Source organism: Podarcis gaigeae (assembly GCF_964106915.1).
Source record: "Podarcis gaigeae genome assembly, chromosome: 16".
NCBI lineage: Eukaryota > Metazoa > Chordata > Lepidosauria > Squamata > Lacertidae > Podarcis > Podarcis gaigeae.
In genome coordinates, this window is record NC_139693.1 from 28,908,683 (window position 1) to 28,929,529 (window position 20,847).

Sequence of the window (20,847 nt, forward strand, 5' to 3'; positions counted from 1 at the left end):
AAAATGTAATCAAAACCAAACTATCCAAGAATGAAACCAAACCAAGCCTTGGAGAGCCAGAATTAAGGTGCAGCAGAGAGAGGAAACTGCATTTTGCAAGGCCTTTACGATGGGTTATAAAAGGTGCTTCCCAGCCCACTGAAATAAAGCAGGATGAAACCTTTTGTGAAACATGCACAGTACTTCTATATCTTCAAGTCTGCCAGCCCCCTCCCCAAGGAATGCAGTATGGCAGAGTCCTGATATTAAAAATTGAAAAGATCTGCATTGATACCTAGTCAAAACCTGGGGGTTGCATATCAGAACAGCGCTCTGCAATGAACCAAAGTGAATCGTCATTACATGAACAGCATGGAAGGGTTGTAGGAGCTGGACTTCCTATCATTTCTGTCTTAGAAAAATGCCTAGGTATCATTACCAAGAGTGCTGTAGAACGACAGACCCCTCCCTTTGTTCTTCCTTTACTCGCTGGAAGAAAAGGTGGGACAAACCGCCCACCCCACTCCCAAGTGAGGTGCACAGAGAAATACATGAAAAGGGAGAATATTAACGGGGATCGCCCTCCGACAAAGGATGCTCAAGGAATTTCTCATGGGGGTGAATGCAACATTTGTGGCAGGAAGGCAGAACAGAGGTGTGCATTTTTTTTGCTGAAAGAAAGAAAAATGAAATGAATCAGCCCCATCTGTTTCAGTCTGTGTGGTGAACTGGGATGGGGGGGCACCCAGAAATCTCCCACCCCACAATGCCTCAACTGTGGAATTCTCCCCCTGAAGAGGCCCATCTGGCACATATGCTAGTACATTTTAGGCACCAGCATTTAAAAATAATGTACACTCTTTCATTGTAACATTAATAATTTGCTTGTTTTTCTCTCTCCCGCCTCCCTTTTTCCTGTTGTGCTGTGGCTGGCAGTGGGGCCTATGCAGCTTTTTATTGCTCTATAAGCTGAAGAGAAGGGCAGAAATGCTTTAAAACAAGCCTTTTGCCGGATGTTCTTAAAAACATTTGATGCTGCCATGATTGCTTAGTTCTGTTGATTTATTCTGCAACTGTACTTTTACTGGCATTTTGTGAAGGGAGGGCCGACTTTGTGGTGGCTCCACATTTATGGAAATGCCTTTTAACACCTATTTGTCCAGGCCTTGGGGGAAGGGCAAGATGCACTGTGATTTGTTCCTGTTGACTGCATTTTTGTTTTAACCTTGCTGTGCTTTTCTCTGGCTGTTGAGAATTTAGGATTGTTTTGCTTTGCTCTTGTATAATTATTGTGATTTCAAAACATTTGGTTGCACCTTGCCTCAAGACTGCTCGGGTGAAGAGCGGCCCGTAAATATGTGAAATGAATTAACATGTGAAATACATTGATGTAAAATTTTAGAAATTAAAGGACAGAATAGAGCAGAGTAAAAACAAAACAAAAATAGATTTGCCACAAAACTCCAAAGGCTCTGGGGCCTGGTTCACACAACACAGTACACCCAGCTACTGGAACAGCACAAACATGTGAACTCCTAAAGAAGAGTTTGCAGATTTTTTCTTCCTTCACGGTCCTGTTTTTCCATCGCCAAGCTAAGCCAAGCCAAAGTTTGACTTATTCTGTCATCCAGACTGGGATTCCTGGTTAACATTCTTTCCTAACTAGCCACAAGCTGTATCCACGGGGAGTGAGGGAAGGAGAGAACACAATGGCAAGTTATAATCAACTGGATAGCTCAGTTGGTAGAGCACGAGACTCTTACTCTTAGGGTTGTGATTTTGAGGCCCATGTTGGGCATGTTGGGCAAACATTGCAGGGGGTTGGACTAGATGACACTCGTGGTCCCTTCTCCATTCTATGATTCTAAAACACCACTCAGTCCATGCTGTGCAGCAGTAAAAAAGAAAAAAGGCACAGGTAAGAAGAAACCAACAGCAAGCTGCTTTCCAGGAGCCCATGTCTTTGTGCTGTCCCAGTAAGGCAGGCGTAGAGAACCTTCAGCCCTCCAGCTGCTCATGAACTGCAACTCCCATCATCCTTAGCTACTGGCCATGTTTGCTGGGGCTGATGGGAGCTGTAGTTCAGCCACAACTGGAAGGCCAAAGGTTCCCCACTCCTGCAGTCAGTCAGTTTGGCGTACTATGTTGTCCAAAGCAGGCTCTAGAAAGCACCTGAGTGCCGGAAGGACGGCAGTGAATGAGCAATGCAGCTCTACTGAAGAAGGGAGTTCCACAGTTTGGTCCCCACTGCTGCAAAGGCCTTAACCCAAGGAGTTGCCAGAGCATGGCACATGGGGTGGGGCCTCTGAGGAAGACCTTAATAAGCGGGCTGCTCCTTGCTCCATACAGTGCTAGTTTGCAACAACCCTTCAACGTAGGGTTAAAAGAGAGAGAGGTGCAAAAAAATATGTAAAGGCAATGCAAGAGAATCAACCTGCGGTAGGAGTATACAGGTTATAAACAGCGCTATTCAATCAGATAGGTTGGAAACAGGGAGCTAATATATACAGCCAGGCTGCCCACTGCATTACTGGTCCTACAGGAATTGCTGCATTCGCATTAGACACATGCCAAAGCATTGGCCGCTGGCCAAAATTTCAACGCACAATTAAAGGATGAAAAGAAGCAGATAGAGGTCTTAGCATAAGCTGCCCAGCCCCGAAAGGAAATGCCATTGCCAAATGGAAAAAAGGTTGACAAAGCCAGATCTTTATTTTTATTTTAAAACCAGAATTGTACTTCCATCAGCCGGCAGGAGAGCTTCCATGGATGTGAAACTTGAAGGCAAACCTGCAAATTCAGGGCCTCCAAAGCAAAGATGGAGAAACACAGAAACGCTGCTGGAGGAGGAGGGGCCTGGACAGGAGAACCACCTGGGAACCCCATGCAAGCACTTCTTAAGCTCCAAAGTGGAAGGAGGGCAGGTTGCACATTTCACCAACCAAACCAACAATGCAGAGGAAGCGTAACCACGACTCTTAAGGCTATATCCGCACCATCTATTTAAAGCACTACTGTGCCACTTTAAGTAGTCATGGCTTCTCCCAAAGACTCCCGGGAACTGTAGTTCATGAAGGGTGCTGAGAGTTATTGTTAAGAGACCATCATTCCCATGGGTAGGCAAACTAAGGCCCGGGGGCTGGATCCGGCCTAATCACCTTCTAAATCTGGCCTGCAGACGGTCCGGGAATCAGGGTGTTTATACATGAGTAGAATGTATCCTTTTATTTAAAATGCATCTCTGGGTTATTTGTGGGGGCTGCCTGGTGTTTTTACATGAGTAGATTGTGTGTTTTTATTTAAAATGCGTCTGGCTGTTAACTGTAAGGCTGGTAGTTAGGGAGCCCACCCAGTGATGGCTGTAGGCAGAGTTCCTGCATTGCAGGGGGTTGGACCAGATTTCTCCCAAGTGTACAATTCTATGAAAGATGAGCATTCTGTTTACAGGTACAGTTACCAGAGTAACCTGGGAAGAGGATCTGATTGTTAAAGCACTCTGGAAATTGTACCTCTTGGAGGAGAATAGGGGTCATGTGTGCTGACATTTATTTATTTATTCACTTTTCTTCCTGTTATATTTGCAATTTTAAAAACCAATAAGAAAAGAAGAAGTGGAGATGCAGAATATCACACATGATCCTGGCCATATTCATTCAACTTAAACCCACGTTGTATTCGTCTCAAGAGTTCCCCCAACCCCTGTCCTTTCCTGTTTCCAGTCCCAAACTCCTTACAAGGTTTTTTTTAATACCTAATGTCTAATAAGGGACGCGGGTGGCGCTGTGGGTAAAACCTCAGTGCCTAGGACTTGCCGATCGTACGGTCGCCGGTTCGAATCCCCGCAGCGGGGTGAGCTCCCGTCTTTCGGTCCCAGCTCCTGCCCACCTAGCAGTTTGAAAGCACCCCTAAGTGCAAGTACATAAATAGGTACCGCTTTATAGCGGGAAGGTAAACGGCGTTTCCGTGTGCTGCACTGGTGTTGGCTTGCCAGAGCAGCTTCGGACAGCGCTGGCCCCCGGCCTCTTAAGTGAGATGGGCGCACAACCGTAGAGTCGGACACGACTGGCCCGTACGGGCAGAGGTACCTTTACCTTTACCTTTAATGTCTAATAAACCATAGAAAACAATGCCCCAAAGATCAGCATGTTTCCACACCTGCTACTTACATTCAAAGCACTGGGTATTTCCCCAACATATGCACGTTTTTAGGGTTTGAGGGGAAAGATGGGCTATGCATGTCCCATTAGGTGCCAGAGATATACGCTTTGGACGTTTTCTTGGGCAGGGTGGGAGTTTAAGTCTAGGCGTTGCGTCAAGAGGCGCTTGAGTGAAGCAAGCTGACATAGGGCAGTGGAGCAGAGCTGCCAGTTTCACTTAGGAAAGCCTGACTGTGGGTGGGAGAAATGGATACAGATGCTGAGAAACTCCATCCCAAGCTGGCTCCGCTCAAGATAAATATCTTAACATGCAAAGAGAGAAAGCTACATCAACAACCCAGAGGAGAGGCGATTAAGCTCCACGCAAACAGGAAGCGAGGGGAAAGAGTGGCACGTTGCTTACAGAAACCTTCACAATCCCACGTTCAGCCTCCGGTTTAGATGGGTCAGCCAGAGGTAAGGGATGGGCAAATCTGTTAAACTTCAGTGTCTCATTTTTCCAGTCCAAAATTCAGATTTTCACATTTCCACACCAGTTTAAGAGGTTTTGCTTTTGTTCTTTTTAAAAAAATCAGAGGGGAAGACACACCTCCTTACCCTGGCTTTATTAAGACCCACCTTATTTTTGTAATTGCAAGCTGTTTAAAACTTTTTAATAGTGTGTTTTAAAGTTGTAACCTGCCCTGGGATCTTAAGGTGAAGGGCAGGTAACTGATCATAATTTTGCCTTTTTTATACATTTTCATAACAGTGCCTACTTAACAGCCACTAATAAATGGAGGGTTGTCTCCAATTAAGTTCTACTAAAATAAAACCATCTGAATAAACCTAAGTTCCACACTCACCTTTGCTTTCAGCTCTCTAGGCACAGGTTTGGGCTTTCCAGGTTCATCTCCTAACGGTCCCCCCGTACCCCACCCAGTGCATTTCCTGGGAAAGCCCCCGTTTTACTGCTGAATCGGAGCAAAAAACAATCTGTGGAAAATGCTGTCTGCTCCAATTTATTGCTAAAATGCGGGTTTCCCCAGGGAAAAAGCACTGGGACAATAACAAAGGACAAACAAACAAAACACACTTGGACACAGGCCTGGGAAGCCCAGACCTGTGGCACAAAAGGAAGGGAGGACAACGCCTTAGTCATGTCCGTTAACGTCCATGGGCCTAATTCTGAGAAGAGCTGGTTGCAGCTCAGAGACTCTAATTTACAATGCTGGGGGGCAGTGGCAGACACGGTGGGCTATTCTCCTTAGCCCCTGCTTGGGGGCTTCCCAGAGGGTTCTGCTTCCACCGTGGGGAAGATGGGCCTTTTCTTCTGATCCAGCAAGGCGACACTGTGTGATCTTGGCCCTCTTCAAAAGGTTCCTGGTGCCTTCTCTCCCAGGGCCCTGATCTGACAGCAAAGGCGAAGTAATTAACAGAACAGAGAAGCCAGCAGAAGCATCCATAGCCTTGCTGCTGACGTTGCTATAGCAAAGCAGAGTTTCTTCTGCAAGCACAGGCAAAATGCTGGACCTCAAGGCAGAGTCGGAGAATGCTCGTCTATTAAGATTACAGCAGAGAAGATAGAAGCCAGAGTTTGCGTAAAGTTAGAGACTGTGAGTTGGGAGGGGGTGCACATCAGCCAGGTGTTTTCAGTGCTGGGGCTGCACTCCAAAAAGGGCTTTCTTCTTTTCAGAAAGTTATCTCATGCTTCTCTATCACAGCACACAACCCTACTGCTGCACAACAAATCATGCAACACTCATAAAATCACCACCCACGCACTTGCATGTACTCAAAAACAATCCCTCTCTCTAATGGTGAGTGCCAAAATAGGGCCACTCAGAAGGGATGAGGCGACTTCCAAGGTTTGAAGAAGTGCAAGAAAATAAAACAATCCCCAAAATTCAATCCAACGAGAACTTGACAGGTTGGAATGCTGAGTGTCAGAACAGAAAGTTGAAACTAGGAGAGATGGAATGGATTCTCTTGGGAGAGGTCCAAGACTGGTTGGCTGCAACTCCCAACTGAACCATTCCTGCTGGGAGGTGAGGACACACTGCAAAATTTTGTTGCAGAACACATCTGACTATCCCTCTGCAAGCATTTCACAGAGCTAAAATTTTAGTGTTTACACTGGAGATGGGGAAACTTTGGCCAGAACTGGGAAAGGTGCAATAGCTCTGTGTTAGTGTCTGCTTTGCATGCAGAAGGTCCCAGCATCTGCATGTAGGGCTGGGAGAGTGCCCTGCCTGAAATCCTGGAGAGTGGCTGTCAATCACTGTAGACAACACTGAGCTAGATGGACTCAGATCTAACTTGGAATAAGGCAGAGAAGAGTGACCAAGTTGACCCAGAGTGAAACCAAATCTTATGAGGAACGGTTGAGGTATGTTTTAACTTGGGGGAGGTGAGGTGATATGACAGCCATCTTCAAATATCTGAAGGGGTGCCACATGGACAATGCAGCAAGCTTGTTTTCTGCTGCTCCAGAGGCAAGGACCTGAACCAATGGATTCAAATGACAAGAAAGGTGATTCTGCCTAAACATCAGGAACAACTTTCTGACAGTAAGAGCTCTTTGACACTGGAACAGACTACCTGTGATGGCGATGGACTCTCCTTCATTGGAGGTTTTTAGACAGAAGTTGGGTGGCCACCTGTCAGGGTTTTTTTAGCTGTGATTCCTGCATTGCAGGAGGTTGGGGTTGTTGACCCGTAAGGGTCGCTTTCCAAAGCTACAATTCCATGATTCTGCATTCCAGGCACAAAAGTCGTCCCTCAATCTTTGCACAGCAAAACACCAAACAGCGACGCCGAAGCAACGCCACGCAGCATGCCCAGGGTGAGCGAAGCCCAACAGCAACCCTCATTTTCAGAAGCAGGGGAAGGCTGAAGTGGCCGCCTGCCATGCAATTTGCTGACTAAAGAAAAAAAGACTGTGCCCACTATTTCTCTGCCAAATTGTTTTGGCTCCGCTTCCCATTCCCTGCATCCTCTTCTCCCTCCTGGAAAAGGAGAGTCACGTTGCGCTTACAGTGGTGCCCAGAACATTACAAAGATCAAGGCAAGGAATATGTGCCCAGAAGAAGGAGGGAGTGGAATAGAAAGAGATTCTGATGCTTTGATGCCTACAATGTTAAGCTGCATGCCTGTGCCCAGCAACTGAAGCAAACCCTCCAAACGTGTCTGTTGTGCAGTCCCGTAGGGGAAAGGGGTGCAGCTCAGCGGCAGAGCATCTGCTGTGCATGCAGAAGGTGCTATGCTCAATCCTCAATGGCATGTCCAGCTGATGGAAGACCTCTGTCAGAAACCTTGGAGAGCCTCTGCTGGTCAATGTAGACTATTCTGAGATGGATGGACCAGTGATCTGACTTGGTATAAGGCAGACTCTAGATGAAGATAAGAAGAGTCTGCTGGATCAGGCCAATGGCCCTTCTAGTCCAGCATCCTGTTCTCACAGTGGCCACCAGATGCCTGTGGGAAACCTCCAAGCAGGATCCTAGCACTCTCCCTTTCTGTGGTCTCCAGCCACTGGGATTCAGAAGCACAACTGCGTCCGACCATGGGGGCAGAGTATAACCATCATGGCTAAAGGTAAAGGGACCCCAGACCATTAGGTCCAGTCGTGGCAGACTCCGGGGTTGCGGCGCTCATCTCGCTTCTTTGGCCGAGGGAGCCAGCGTACAGCTTCCGGGTCATGTGGCCAGCACGACTAAGCCGCTTCTGGTGAACCAGAGAAGCACACGGAAACATCGTTTACCTTCCCGCCAGAGTGGTACCTATTTATCTACTTGCACTTCATGCTTTCAAACTGCTAGGTTGGCAGGAGCAGGGACCGAGCAATGGGAGCTCACCCTGTCGTTGGGATTCGAAGCGCCAACCTTCTGATCAGCAAGACCTAGGCTCTGTGGTTTAACCCACAGCGCCACCCGCGTCCCTACTATCATGGCTAGTGTCCATCAATAGCCCTCTCCTCCTCAAGCCAGTGGGTCCACCTAGCCTGGCATCCTGTTCTCACCCTGGCCAACCAGACGCCCCCCTTGGAAGCCTGAAAGTAGGACATGAGCACAACAGCGCTCTCCCCACTTGCGATTCCCAGAAAATGACGTTCAGAGGCATAATGTGTAAATCTTAAGAGCTGAAGTATACGTCAGGCATATTTTAAAAACAACAACAACAGTCAATTACGCTTTTCTCTTTTTTTCAGAAAAAGCAGCTGTGTAAGGCCTTGGATGACAGCTTGCAGGGAGGGCATTTTGCTTCTTAGCTCTTTTCTTCCTGCACCATTTCCCCGTCAACAATCCTCTATCCTCCTCCAAGCTGCTATTCCTGCCGCCACCACCACCACCACCACTCCCCAGTTGCTGCCAAGAGGACCTTCAGAGTGCGAGTCTCAGCGGGAAGAGATAACTTTCTCTGTGCATTATGAATCCAACCCAGACTAGGGCCTCTATACCAATCTCAGTTTCTGCCAAAACAATTTTGGGAAAGATAGCAGCCCGTGTGCTTTTAAAAATGCACACTTAAAATTGACATGCAGTTTGGCCCTCTTGAATGATTAGGTCAGCTATCATTGTTAAGCAGCCAGGAGGTCAACAGCTCCTTTCTTCTCGTGGAAGAAATTGCAACAGATTCTCTTCCATTGAGGACCCTGTTTGTGTGTGCTAAAAATGCAATGGGATTAAGAGACATGCTGGCCCAGTTTGCACATTGCAAAGCATAGTTAATGGTTTAGCCTGAACCTGCTGATCTGGGCTGCTTTATTCTGAGTAGACCCATTGAAAATAATGAACATGGCTAAGGCCCACATCCAGATTTAAAACCTTTAGAGCCCCTATGCCCCCTCAAGTAATTTGAAATAATACTAACCCATAAAATAAAATTGTGTAGTGGAAGTCTAAAAATAGTTCTGATTTTCTCCATGAAGACTATTTTGACTTTTGAAACAACAAATGTCAAATCCTTAAAAATATGTATTAAAAAACCTTTCTTTTGTGCCCGTGCTTTGCTGGTGTCCTGAGCACTTGCTTAATCTTGCTCATTGGGTAATCCAGTGCCGCTAAGGGCCTTTTTCATACCACCTTGAACAGTCATAGCTTCCTGCAAAAATTCTGGGAGCTGTAGTTTGCTAAGGGTGCCGAGAGTTGCTAGGAGATCCCTATTCCCCTCACAAAAGCTACAATTCTCACGAGTGGATTAATAATCCCCTTCAATGGGAACTCTGTAAATTGTAGCTCTGTGAGGGAAATAGGGGTCTCCTAGCAACTCTCAGAATGTTTAACAAACTACAGCTCCCAGAATTCTTTGGGAGGGGGAAGCCAAGACTATTTAAAGTGGCATCACAGCACTTTCAATGTATGGTGTGAAGGTGGTCTAAGTTAGGCCCACTATTTCCAAATGGGTCTCTTCTGAATAAAACTTGGTTGAATACCATTTGTGGTTGCGGAAGAAGCGCCAGGAGTAGATGAGCATGTGGAAGGACTGTGAGCTCAGTTCATACCCCCAAAACATAGCTGTCAACTTTCAGATTTGAAAATAAGGGATCAGCAGCCTCGAAAATAAGGGATCAGCAGCCTCACCTGTCCCGGGGACAGTCTACAGGATATCTAACAATCTGGGATAGCAGCAGGAAGCAGCGCTGGAATAAGGGTAAAGGTAAAGGTAAAGGTACCCCTGCCCGTACGGGCCAGTCTTGCCAGACTCTGGGGTTGTGCGCCCATCTCACTCAAGAGGCCAGGGGCCAGCGCTGTCCGGAGACACTTCCGGGTCACGTGGCCAGCGTGACATCGCTGCTCTGGCGAGCCAGAGCCGCACACGGAAATGCCGTTTACCTTCCCGCTGGTAAGCGGTCCCTATTTATCTACTTGCACCCGGAGGTGCTTTCGAACTGCTAGGTTGGCAGGCGCTGGGACTGAGCAGCGGGAGCACACCCCGCCGCAGGGATTCGAACCGCCGAACTTTCGATCGGCAAGTCCTAGGCACTGAGGCTTTAACCCGCTGGAATAAGGGGATTTCCCGCAAAAAAGGGAAGGTTGACAGCTATACCCCAAAACAAGTTCCTGAGCTAAGTAGGCACTGTGGACCTTAACATGTAAACACACACCTGAACCTGTTTTGCATCACGAGTAAAAAGAAAGTAGATCCTGGAAGCTTGACATTTCCAGGTCTCTCAATGTGGCCCTTGGAACCCTCTCCAGTCCACACCCCTCACTGGCTCTGCTTCATATCCCCCTTGAGCTTTTGCTGGGTTTGTTTCTCAGACTTGGGATCCCCGTCTGCTGTTGGACTACAACCCCCATCATCCCTGACCTCTACTGCTAGCTAGGGATGATGGGTGTTGTAGTCCAACAATAGCCGGGGACCCAAGTTGAGAAACACTGGTGTAGAAACTATCCTCCTGCACAGAGGTAAAACAGATGCTCACTTTGGCTCCTGGCCCCGTTCACCACCAGCAATGTGGGCCTTGGAAGGTTGCTCAGAAGGGAACGCGCCCCTCTCGGGCTGGAAAAAAAAAAGGTTTCCCCATCCCACTCTGAACAGACGAACAGCAAGCCAACGAGACATGGAAGCGCTATGCAAATGGAACAAAGGAGCATCTCAATGGAAGGAGGCCCTGCGACACATGGGGAGCTCAGGGAGGGCAGACAGAAGCTCAACAAAGCCTTGAGATCTTCGCTCAGGTGAAGCAAGGGCATGCCAAGGGGAAAAAGAGGAAGAAGCAGGGCTAATTGGTGCAAAGAAGCGGGTTGTGGGGTGGAGGGAGAGAGAGAGGGAGGAAGAAGGAAGGTGGCCCCCTTGCTGCGTGAGTCGAGCCCCCGAGCATTTAAGAATAGCAGGCAAACCCTGCTTTGTTGCCGCTTACCATGCCAGGTACATTGGGCTAAAAGGCACCTCCTTCCACTGGTGCCCGTCGTGCCAGGTCCCTCCCAGGATGTTCCATTGAAATCACAACAGGCCATCAATAGAACGTAGCTGGTAGAGATGCTGAAGGAAGAACCAGCGGGGGATCACTGTTAAATGCAATTAAAAAATTGCAATCAAAATCGAAACGTCCATTAAAAAAAAAAGTAAGAGAAGAAAAGAGAGAGACAGAGAGAAATAAAAGAAGACTGTCTAAGAAACCAGTCCAATATTGCTATAAAATCAGCAAAATAACCCCTATTGAGTCTCAGGGAAGGAAAAAGATCTGGGAGGTGGAGCGAGGGGCAATTATCTCCCTTACCAAACCTATTTCAATGTGGTCCTCGATGCAGCATATTCTCCAAGGGCTGCATTTTGAGGGGATTATAGGAATGTGCTGCTGAGGGAGAAGCTGTAGGCATGTGCTACCTTGACGTATCACTGAAGGGGCTGTGGAACTTTGTATGCACAAATCAGGATTTCGTGCCGCTGACGTTATGGTTCTCTCATACACTAAACAAGGCCTTGGATCGGCCATCATCCCCCAAAATCTTCTGCTTCAACTCCTCTGCCTCTCCCCTCTCCCCTACCCCAACACCAATTTATCTCCCCTTAGCCCTAATTCTGCAGACTCTTCAGGATTTTCCAGTTATAAGAGCAACATCCACCGTTTCAAGAGTTCCTTGCAAACATTTGCCATTTCTTGAGTTAACAAGGACTGAACTTAGGCCCAGAAAACTGGCACGGCCATCTTTACCAGCCTGGTGCCCCTTCCAGATGTTTGGGACCACAGCTGGCCATTATATTTAAAACACCTGAAGGACATCGATTTTGCAAAAGCTGCTCTATGTGTTATTTTTAAATGAACCAAAGTGTGCGATTCCCCCCCCCCCCCCCGCTTCTCACTCTCACACACATTCTGAACTCTCTCCGGCTAGTGATTTTGTACCGAATAATAATTCCGGGAGCAAGAGTCTCTTAAGGGTGCTGAAAGTTGTCAGCAGACCCCTATTCCACACACAGAGCTGCAATTTCCAGAATTCCCAGTGAAGAGGGATTGATTGCTAAAAGAACTCTGGAAAATCTATCTCTGTGATGGGAGGAATGGTCTTCTAGCAACCCTTAACAGACTACATCTCCCAGCATTCTTTGGGAGACGCCATGACTGTGATACTGCTTTAAATGCATGGTGTCCCTAAGGCATTTTGCTACCCGAGACAAAGGATTTCCCATCACTTATATGGAAGCTGACCTTACTGGTCCTTGTGAGTTTATAGGCCCAGCCACACTTACCTTATGCCCCACTTTTTCTAGGCATGGGTCCATGTTTTAAAACTCTGAGGTGTTCCCCACCCCACTTTCCTCAGGAAAACCTGCTCTTTAACGCTGAATTGGAACTAGGGCTTGGCAATATCTAGTTTTCAACATCGTTATATACCACCAGGTAAACATCACAATATACTGATATATCACGATGTCTGAAATAAGGATGGAGCTATGTAGAGGCAGTGTCTGGCTTCATGGTTTTTCCCACATTGCAATTTTTTTGTACAGCACAGCGCGCGCGCACACACACACACACAAACACACACACACACACACACAAACAAACACACACACACCATGATTGGTGATAAATCGCCAGGTCAAAAATTATGAAAGCGGTATCACAATATGAACTTCAAACTGCCCAAACAAAGAGCAGTTTTAGCAGTAAAGAGCGTCTAATAAATTATACATATCCCGTTTATCCATCTACTACTATCTTTCAGAAAGTTATTTATTTCTTTGCTATGCATTTGGACACCTCTTAAGATTTCAGAAATTTGGCACAATGTTTCCTGGGAACAAGTCTATGTTTGGATGCAGCCGGATGCCATTTTGAATAAAGATGGTGAATCTTTCAGAACTGCACTGATTTTAACCGCTGGTTTCAAAGCTGGGGTTTTTTGTTTTTTTTGTGGCTTCTTAGAATTCCCAAGCAACCGCAGGGACGAAGCTGCTAGTAATAGTTAGTGTGAATTATTAAATCCCAAGGAACAATACTCCCCATCCCCCTTTTATGACTCCCTGTCCCAGCTTCCAAAAATCTCATTAGCCACTGAAGACAGCACTAGAGAGAAGTTATAATGAACACCTTTGTAGCTAGCAAGGCACTGGATTAAGTGGGTGAAAAGCAGTGCTAATGTAAATGTGCCACAAGTCTCTCCAGACTTGGGTAACTTGCTAGACTCATAAAACCTGTACAGAGTCAACGGACGGTGTTTTTATTGGACTGTTTGTGCAACCATCACCCACTCGCCAAAACCAAACACCAGCAACGTGCTCTCAGTAGGTCAGAGATTAAGAGAAATCCTGCTTGGAGACCTTCCTTCCCTTCCCAAAGAGAGTCTGGCAAGAGAGAACCCCGAAAGCTGAAAAAAAGACCATCAGTTAAAAATAGGTACCAGATTTAGGGCAGGAGACATATACTGGCTCGAGGGTTGGGGAAGATGTGTGCATTGCATAGTTCCCCACTAAGTTAAGCCATCCTTTGTTTTCAGTCTGCAGGCCACAACAGCATCATGTTTAACATCTAGGTATATATGCATGACATCACCTTGCCAACAAAGGTCCCTTTAGTTAAAGCTATGGTTTTCCCAGTAGTGATGTATGGAAATGAGAGCTGGACCATAAAGAAGGCTGATCGCCAAAGAATGGACGCTTTTCAATTATAGTGCTGGAGGAGACTCTTGAGAGTCCCATGGACTGCAAGAAGATCAAACCTCTCCATTCTGAAGGAAATCAGCCCTGAGTGTTCACTAGAAGGACAGATCGTGAAGCTGGGGCTCCAATACTTTGACCACCTCATGAGAAGAGAAGACTCCCTGGAAAATACCCTGATGTTGGGAAAGATGGAGGGCACAAGGAGAAGGGGACGACAGAGGACGAGATGGTTAGACAGTGTTCTTGAAGCTACCAACATGAGTTTGACCAAACTGCGGGAGGCAGTGGAAGACAGGAGTGTCTGGCGTGCTCTGGTCCAGGGGGTCACGAAGAGTCGGACACGACTAAACAACAACATATATGCATGAATGGGCAGCATTTGCTGAAAGTATCCAGATATTATGGGGAAAGGGCTGTAGCTCAATGGAAAAGGCAGCTGCTTTACAAGCAGAATTCTGTTTCCAGGTTCAATCCCCAGCAACTCCAGATACGGCTGGGAGAGACCCTTGTTTGAAACCGTGGAACGGTCTGATTCCATATAAGCCAGCATCCTATATGATCTCTCTGCCACTGGAAGGATTTGGGTTTTCAAAAACAGCTGCATATTAAAAATGACGAGGTTAGTGCCAGAATTCCTAATTATGCTTCTTAAAATTCTGGAGGAAGCACAAGCATGATTAGCGTGAATACTCCTAAGGACAGAGTGTGTCTTCCTGGTAAGAGGGAATGGATTAGAAATGTGCTTCTGTTTAATGGCAATTAAACGCTTCTGTTTTGCAACCCAAGGAGAATCTAATCAGTAAATGAGATTTCCACCATGGTGCCTCTCTCCTTGAAATCCATGCTTGGTTTTCCAAGCTTTTCTGAGTTGCTTTTTAATATATCTGCAGTCCCAAAAGTGCATGCCAACCTTGTTGTGACTACCGCTTTCTTTATCAGCTGCAAAAGCTGAACTACTTATGAAGCAGCCTGGAGATGATTTACTAGAGAGACTCCTGCATTGCAGAGGCTTGGCCTAGATGACCCATCAGGGTCCCTTCCAACTCTATGATTCTCTGAAAGCAAAACTATGTTTCCTTGCAACTTCATTCTACAAGGAAGGACTTGAGCATCTCTGACAACATAATCTCCTCCTTGTCCTCCTCTCTATCTGGGATTTTCAGCATAAGAACATAAAATGAGCGCTGCTGGATGAGGCAAATGGCCCATCTAAATCCAGCCTTCTGTTCACACAGTGACCAACCAGATGCTTATGGGAAGCCCACAAAGCAGGATATGAGCGCAGCAACACTCTTGCCCCTGCTGTTTTCCAGCAACTGGCATTCAGAAGCACTCCTGTCTCCGACAGAAGAGGTAGGACAAACCCACTGGTGAGCAACTATTGATGGGCTTATCTCCAATGAGGTTGTCTAGCCCTCTTGGCTAATTGGTTAAGGAGTACAACAAGGCTGTTCAGTGGTACCTCGGGTTACAGACGCTTCAGGTTACAGACTCCGCTAACCCAGAAATAGTACTCGGGTTAAGAACTTGCTTCAGGATGAGAACAGAAATCGTGCAGCAGTGGTGTGGCGGCAATGGGAGGCCCCATTAGCTAAAGTGGTGCTTCAGGTTAAGAACAGTTTCAGGTTAAGAACGTACTTCCGGAACGAATTAAATTCTTAACCCAAGGTACCACTGTATATTGTCTCCCTGCTTATTTAACTTACATGCAGAATTCATCATGCGAAAGGCTGGACTGGATAAATCCCAATCTGGAATTAAGATTGCCAGAAGAAATATCAACAACCTCAGATATGCAGATGACACAACTTTGATGGCAGAAAGTGAGGAGGAATTAAAGAACCTCTTAATGAGGGTGAAAGAGGAGAGCGCAAAACATGGTCTGAAGCTCAACATCAAAAAAACTAAGATCATGGCCACTGGTCCCATCACCTTCTGGCAAATAGAAGGGGAAGAAATGGAGGCAGTGAGAGGTTTTACTTTCTTGGGCTCCATGGTCACTGCAGATGGTGACAGCAGTCACGAAATTAAAAGATGCCTGCTTCTTGGGAGAAAAGTAATGACAAACCTAGACAGCATCTTAAAAAGCAGAGATATCACCTTGCCAACAAAGGTCCGTATAGTTAAAGCCATGGTTTTCCCAGTAGTGATGTATGGAAGTGAGAGCTGGACCATAAAGAAGGCTGATCACCGAAGAATAGATGCTTTTGAATTATGGTGTTGGAGGAGACTCTTGAGAGTCCCATGGACTACAAGAAGATCAAACCCATCCATTCTGAAGGAAATAAGCCCTGAATGCTCGCTGGAAGGACAGATCCTAAAGCTGAGGCTCCAATACTTTGGCCGCCTCATGAGAAGACAAGACTCCCTGGAGAGTTGTACACGACTAAACAACAACAACCCTCTTGGTACAGCCATCCAAGTTGATGTCTCTTTTGGTTGCAGATTCCATATTTTAACTGTGCACCAAGAAACACTTTATTTATCCGCATCTCCAAAAAAGATACCTTTGACACAATCTGGTCTTCCTTTTTCTCTTTGTTGACAAGCCAACAAACCACCAAAAAGCAAACAAAGAGAAAAGGGGGTTGATGTGGTATATGCTGTGCCAGGACAATTAAGATTTACGTACTTGTGGAAACATTCTCAAACACACAAACACATATATGAAAACATGAAATATAAATGTAACTTTATAATGTCATGTATCCATTTACAAAAGTCAACTATGGCTTAAAGAACATTATATACACAGTAGGTGCCCATGGTTACTATTATAATTTAAGCAGAATGTCAAATTGTATGAGTGAAGATAAAATGTAAGGTTGAAGATCGTCTCGGAATCTTACATTCCAATAATTAACCTCATTTTGCAATCAATATGTTTGGTGACAACATATTGACAACAGCCTTCAATCTATCTGGTATAATATGAAGGCTTTGTCAACAGTGCTATGGGTTTTCATTGCAAGATGGCAACTGGTGTATCTGATTTCTTTTTTCTTGCTATGACTGGTCTGGTTGCAGACCAGCCTATTGCAAATTCCAAATCTTCCCCTGTTTACTATGCCTGTCAGGTATTTCTCTCTCTCTCTCTCTCTCTCTCTCTCTCTCTCTCTCTCTCTCACACACACACACACACACACACTGCCTTCAGCTGCCTGGTGGTAGTAGTTGTTTTTAGAAACCAAGTAAAATTGTGTTTCTTAAACGGGTAGCATAATTTGTGAGTTTGGACAACATCATGCCAAAAATTGGGTGAAGTCAAATTGTCACGTTTCAGTCTTCCATCCTGATTCAATGAAGAGCGTTGCTCCTACCTCAGGGATTCTTGTGCCAGGTTTGGCAACAATAATTCATAAGGTGTTCAAATGTACAGATAACCAACGGCCAGATTGACAGAAAAAACACTTTCCAAAATTATATCCATCATTATGGATTCAAGGACCGTTTTCAACCATTAAAACACCAATTAAATTTGGATAAAATTGGGAGGAGTTCAGCGGTTGTAGATTTCGTTAAGCGTCACCCCAAAACTTCCCCACCCTCCCAATTCGAGCTCTGGTGACTTGGAAAGTCAAAGACGCAAGCTTCATCAAAAGCCATGTTCTCTTTCAGTCATTTTCTGGATCTATTTTTACATACGTTTTCAGAACCCAAGGAGAGAAATGGAATATCCAAAGAGGAACTTCAGGTTCTCTCTTCAGACCATTGAAAAACAACAATATTCAAAACACCCAATGGGTCTTATTTCAACATTCACACCATTGCTCAACTGAGCACTGCATTTCAGAAAGGGGTGGTAGCAGTTTCTGGTTAGTAAAAAGAACACAAAAAAACTACCTTGTAGGACACAATCTTTTTTTAAAAAAAAGTTCTGCCATGGCATTTTGCGAACTCTTGTCTTAAAACATGTCAGGACGCAAACACAAACTAAAAACTAAGAAAACCAGCTGCTTCAGAATGGCTCCATGCAGCTACTGTGACTTCACATAAGCCAGCCACAAATGCGTACAGTGGTAACTCCGAAGTCGAACAGAATCTACTCCGGAAGTCCGTATGACTTCCAAAACGTTTGGAAACCAAGATGCGGCTTCCGATTGGCTGCAGGAAGCTCCTGCAGCCAATCGGAAGCCGGAGAAGTCGTGTCGGACGTTCGGGTTCCAAAGAATGTTCGCAAACTGGGACAACCGGTTTCTGATCGTCGGGGAGCCTAAATGTACGACTCCCAAGGTGTTTGACAAACCAAGGTACAACTGAAATGGCTAAAAATATTTGGCTTCAGATCTTTGCCAAACGGGCAGAGGTTGGGGAGGAGGATTAAGTACTTAACCCGAGGTACCGCTGTACTGCCTTGAGTTCCTAAGCAGAAGTGTCTGTTGAGGGTCTGGACTGCAGGCCCTGATGGTTGGGGAGGTTTCTCTGAGCGGTCCTGGTCCAACAAGCTCTGACACAATGGTCTCACTTATCTTTCACAGCCTGCTCCCAGCCCTGAACCCTCAACCGGCTGACCCTGTAGCCTCCGGTTTGGGCCTGCTAGATTCAGGGGGTCATGACTAGGGATAATGAGAGAATTCGGTTCTTTCACAGGCCAAAAGATGTAAAAAGCATACTTGGTATTCAAAGATCAGACCACAAAAGAAAGAAAACAACTGTTAGAATAAACTCTCGTTTTCCATCGCAAGGAGGGAAGAGGTATTGCCGAAATATAGGCGGCTTTTTAGATAAGAGGTCGCAGGTTTTGATAAAAAGCCCCAGCCCCAGTTGGGATGGTATCAGATCCAGCTATTTAATTAACCTCTCTTAAAAACAGGAGCGTATTTTGCTACAGGAAGCAGAGGATAGCAAATAAGGAGAGGGAAATAAAAGAACTCAAGGGAGACCTCTCATTATACCACAAGGTTTTCCCTGCTCTGATATGTATTATTCACTGATTCCATCCTGCCGCTTTGTTTAAACAAAGTGCAATCTCAGGAAACCCAGCTTAAAAAGGCTTAGCAAACATTGTGCCCCCCTCAAAAAAGAAGTAGTTATAATTACACTGAAATAATTAGAATATTCACAAAAACCTCTCACTGAATACAACTCAGCATGTAGCAGTGGAGGATTAAGTATTCACAAAGTTTTCAATCTTGCGCAGAGATATCAAAGCACCTTTGCTACGAAATCGCTAAATGTTTCTTACAGGACTTGCGCAACAGGAGGCAATGTATGGATCTGAATACACAATACGCCTCTTTGAAAAGCGTTTTGGAGAAAGTGAGTTTGCTCTGCAGCAAGTGCCATGTCCGTGAAAATGGAGGGCTTGCAGTGGAAGCAGGCCACCGGCATCTGCCGCCATTATTCAAAACCCTATTGAAGGCTCCTAGAACCCCAGCTTCCGTAAAGTCGACATATGCAAGTTTGTAGTCCTCATGGTGGCATCAGACTTTTTTTAAAAACACACACACACACACACACACACACACACACAGAGAGAGAGAGAGACTCAAAAATACTTTAAGAAGTGGGAAAATAGAGCTTTTTTTTAAAAAAAAAAGCACAACTGAATCCTGTTTCTCAACTTGTCAAGAGTTTGTAAATTCAGAAATTAAGAAGTTCCAGAAGTTAGCACACCCCTTAAGAGAGGGCAACATAAGGTTCTTATAAAAAGCGCCAAATCATGTGTAACACACAATACAGTCTTTTTTTAAAAAAGCTAAGCAATTGCAGGAATATGAAGAATCGGCTCAAGGCAGGAGCCTTATGGGAAAGCTGTTTTAAGGTATCTATTTTGCGCTTGTTCTGCCCGCACCAAGCCCCAATGCAATTAGTGACCTGGAAGAGGGATCATTTTGATAGAGACAATAACACAGGAGGAAAGGATTAAAAACACCCACCACCCTAATCCCCATCCCACAGCTGTTTCTAAGCTTACACACATACACCCTTCATGGATCTTATAGGTCAGGCATTATCCGACCCCAAGTGAACATTTTCATCAATTAGAGCTTGACATCTGCCGCAAGGTAAAGAGAATATGCAAGTTAGTTACCCACACCTAAGATAAAAGGCTACGTAAATAAGCCTCGTTAACCATGGTCAATCTTAACCACGGTTTAGGGGAGGGATAACCGAAGTGTTGCCTTCTGAGTATTGTGCACTACGACTCCCAAGAAATCTGAAGTCAATGGACAGGGATGATGTGAGTTGTAGTTCCAACAGCATCTGGGGAGCACCAGGTTGACTACCCCTGGTTTCTGGAAACAGGCCAGCTTCAGAATATCATGGTTTTCTGAACCATGGTTTTCTCATTTCGCTAAACCAGGGTGAGAAACCTGTGGCCCTCCAGATGCAATTCATGTGGTCCTTGGGAAACATCTCTGGACCCAGGAGATGGGATGACTTGGTGCAGACGCAACGCTGCACGGTTTTATGAGGCTTGGGACCCCAAAACCTCACAGTCTGCCTCTGCCCATATAAGCTGCCCCCAGACATTGCAAGCAACACCTGAGGCCTTTCTTCGTGTGTCCCTTCCTCCAGGGGTCTGGAGGGTGGCAACACAAGACGGGTCCTTTCGCGTGGTGGCTCCCCACTTGTGGAATGCTCTCCCGTACGGAGGCTCGCCTCGAACCATCATTACATGAGTCAAAAACATTTCTTTTTCATTGGGCTTTTGAGTGGGTGGGGCGTTTTAGCCCTGCCCATTCAAAATAGAAATGTGTTTTTAGATTTTTCTATGCTTTGTTCTATGCTAGTTTTAATGTATGTGTTCACTTCTTTTGAGTTACAGTGGTACCTCGGGTTACATACGCTTCAGGTTACAGACTCCGCTAACCCAGAAATAGTACCTCGGGTTAAGAACTTTGCTTCAGGATGAGAACAGAAATCGTGTGGCGGCGGTGTGGCGGCACCAGGAGGCCCCATTAGCTAAAGTGGTGCTTCAGGTTAAGAACAGTTTCAGGTTAAGAATGGACCTCCGGAACGAATTAAGTACTTAACCCGAGGTACCACTGTATTTGGTTTTTTTAAAAAATGACTGATAAATTTAACAAACAAACTAGGGTTTTAGTGTTACATCTGGTGTGGTGAACCACACTAGATGGCAACTCCCATTAAGGGGACATCATGCCTGGGGAAACTG

General features: G+C 45.8%; 1 protein-coding gene and 1 long non-coding RNA gene across 14 annotated transcripts in view; both read right to left on the reverse strand.

Annotated features, from left to right (window-relative positions):
• Positions 1–20,847, reverse strand: part of LOC310834328 — a 226,369-nt gene that overhangs the window by 203,023 nt on the left and 2,499 nt on the right. The gene's annotated exons all lie outside the window — the stretch shown is intronic.
• The window catches only part of HIC2 (HIC ZBTB transcriptional repressor 2), a 151,104-nt gene that overhangs the window by 22,131 nt on the left and 108,126 nt on the right, over positions 1–20,847 (reverse strand). For 5 of the 13 annotated variants that reach the window (XR_014559068.1, XM_083717333.1, XM_083717338.1 and 2 more), the window contains exon 3: positions 10,981–11,128. The exons of 4 other annotated variants lie outside the window; for them this stretch is intronic. The gene's annotated coding sequence lies outside the window, so the exon portion shown is untranslated. Of the gene's footprint in view, positions 1–8,987; positions 9,352–10,980; positions 11,129–20,847 lie in introns of those variants that run through there. 4 more of the 13 variants (XM_083717341.1, XM_083717343.1, XM_083717344.1 and 1 more) reach the window with 2 other exon arrangements.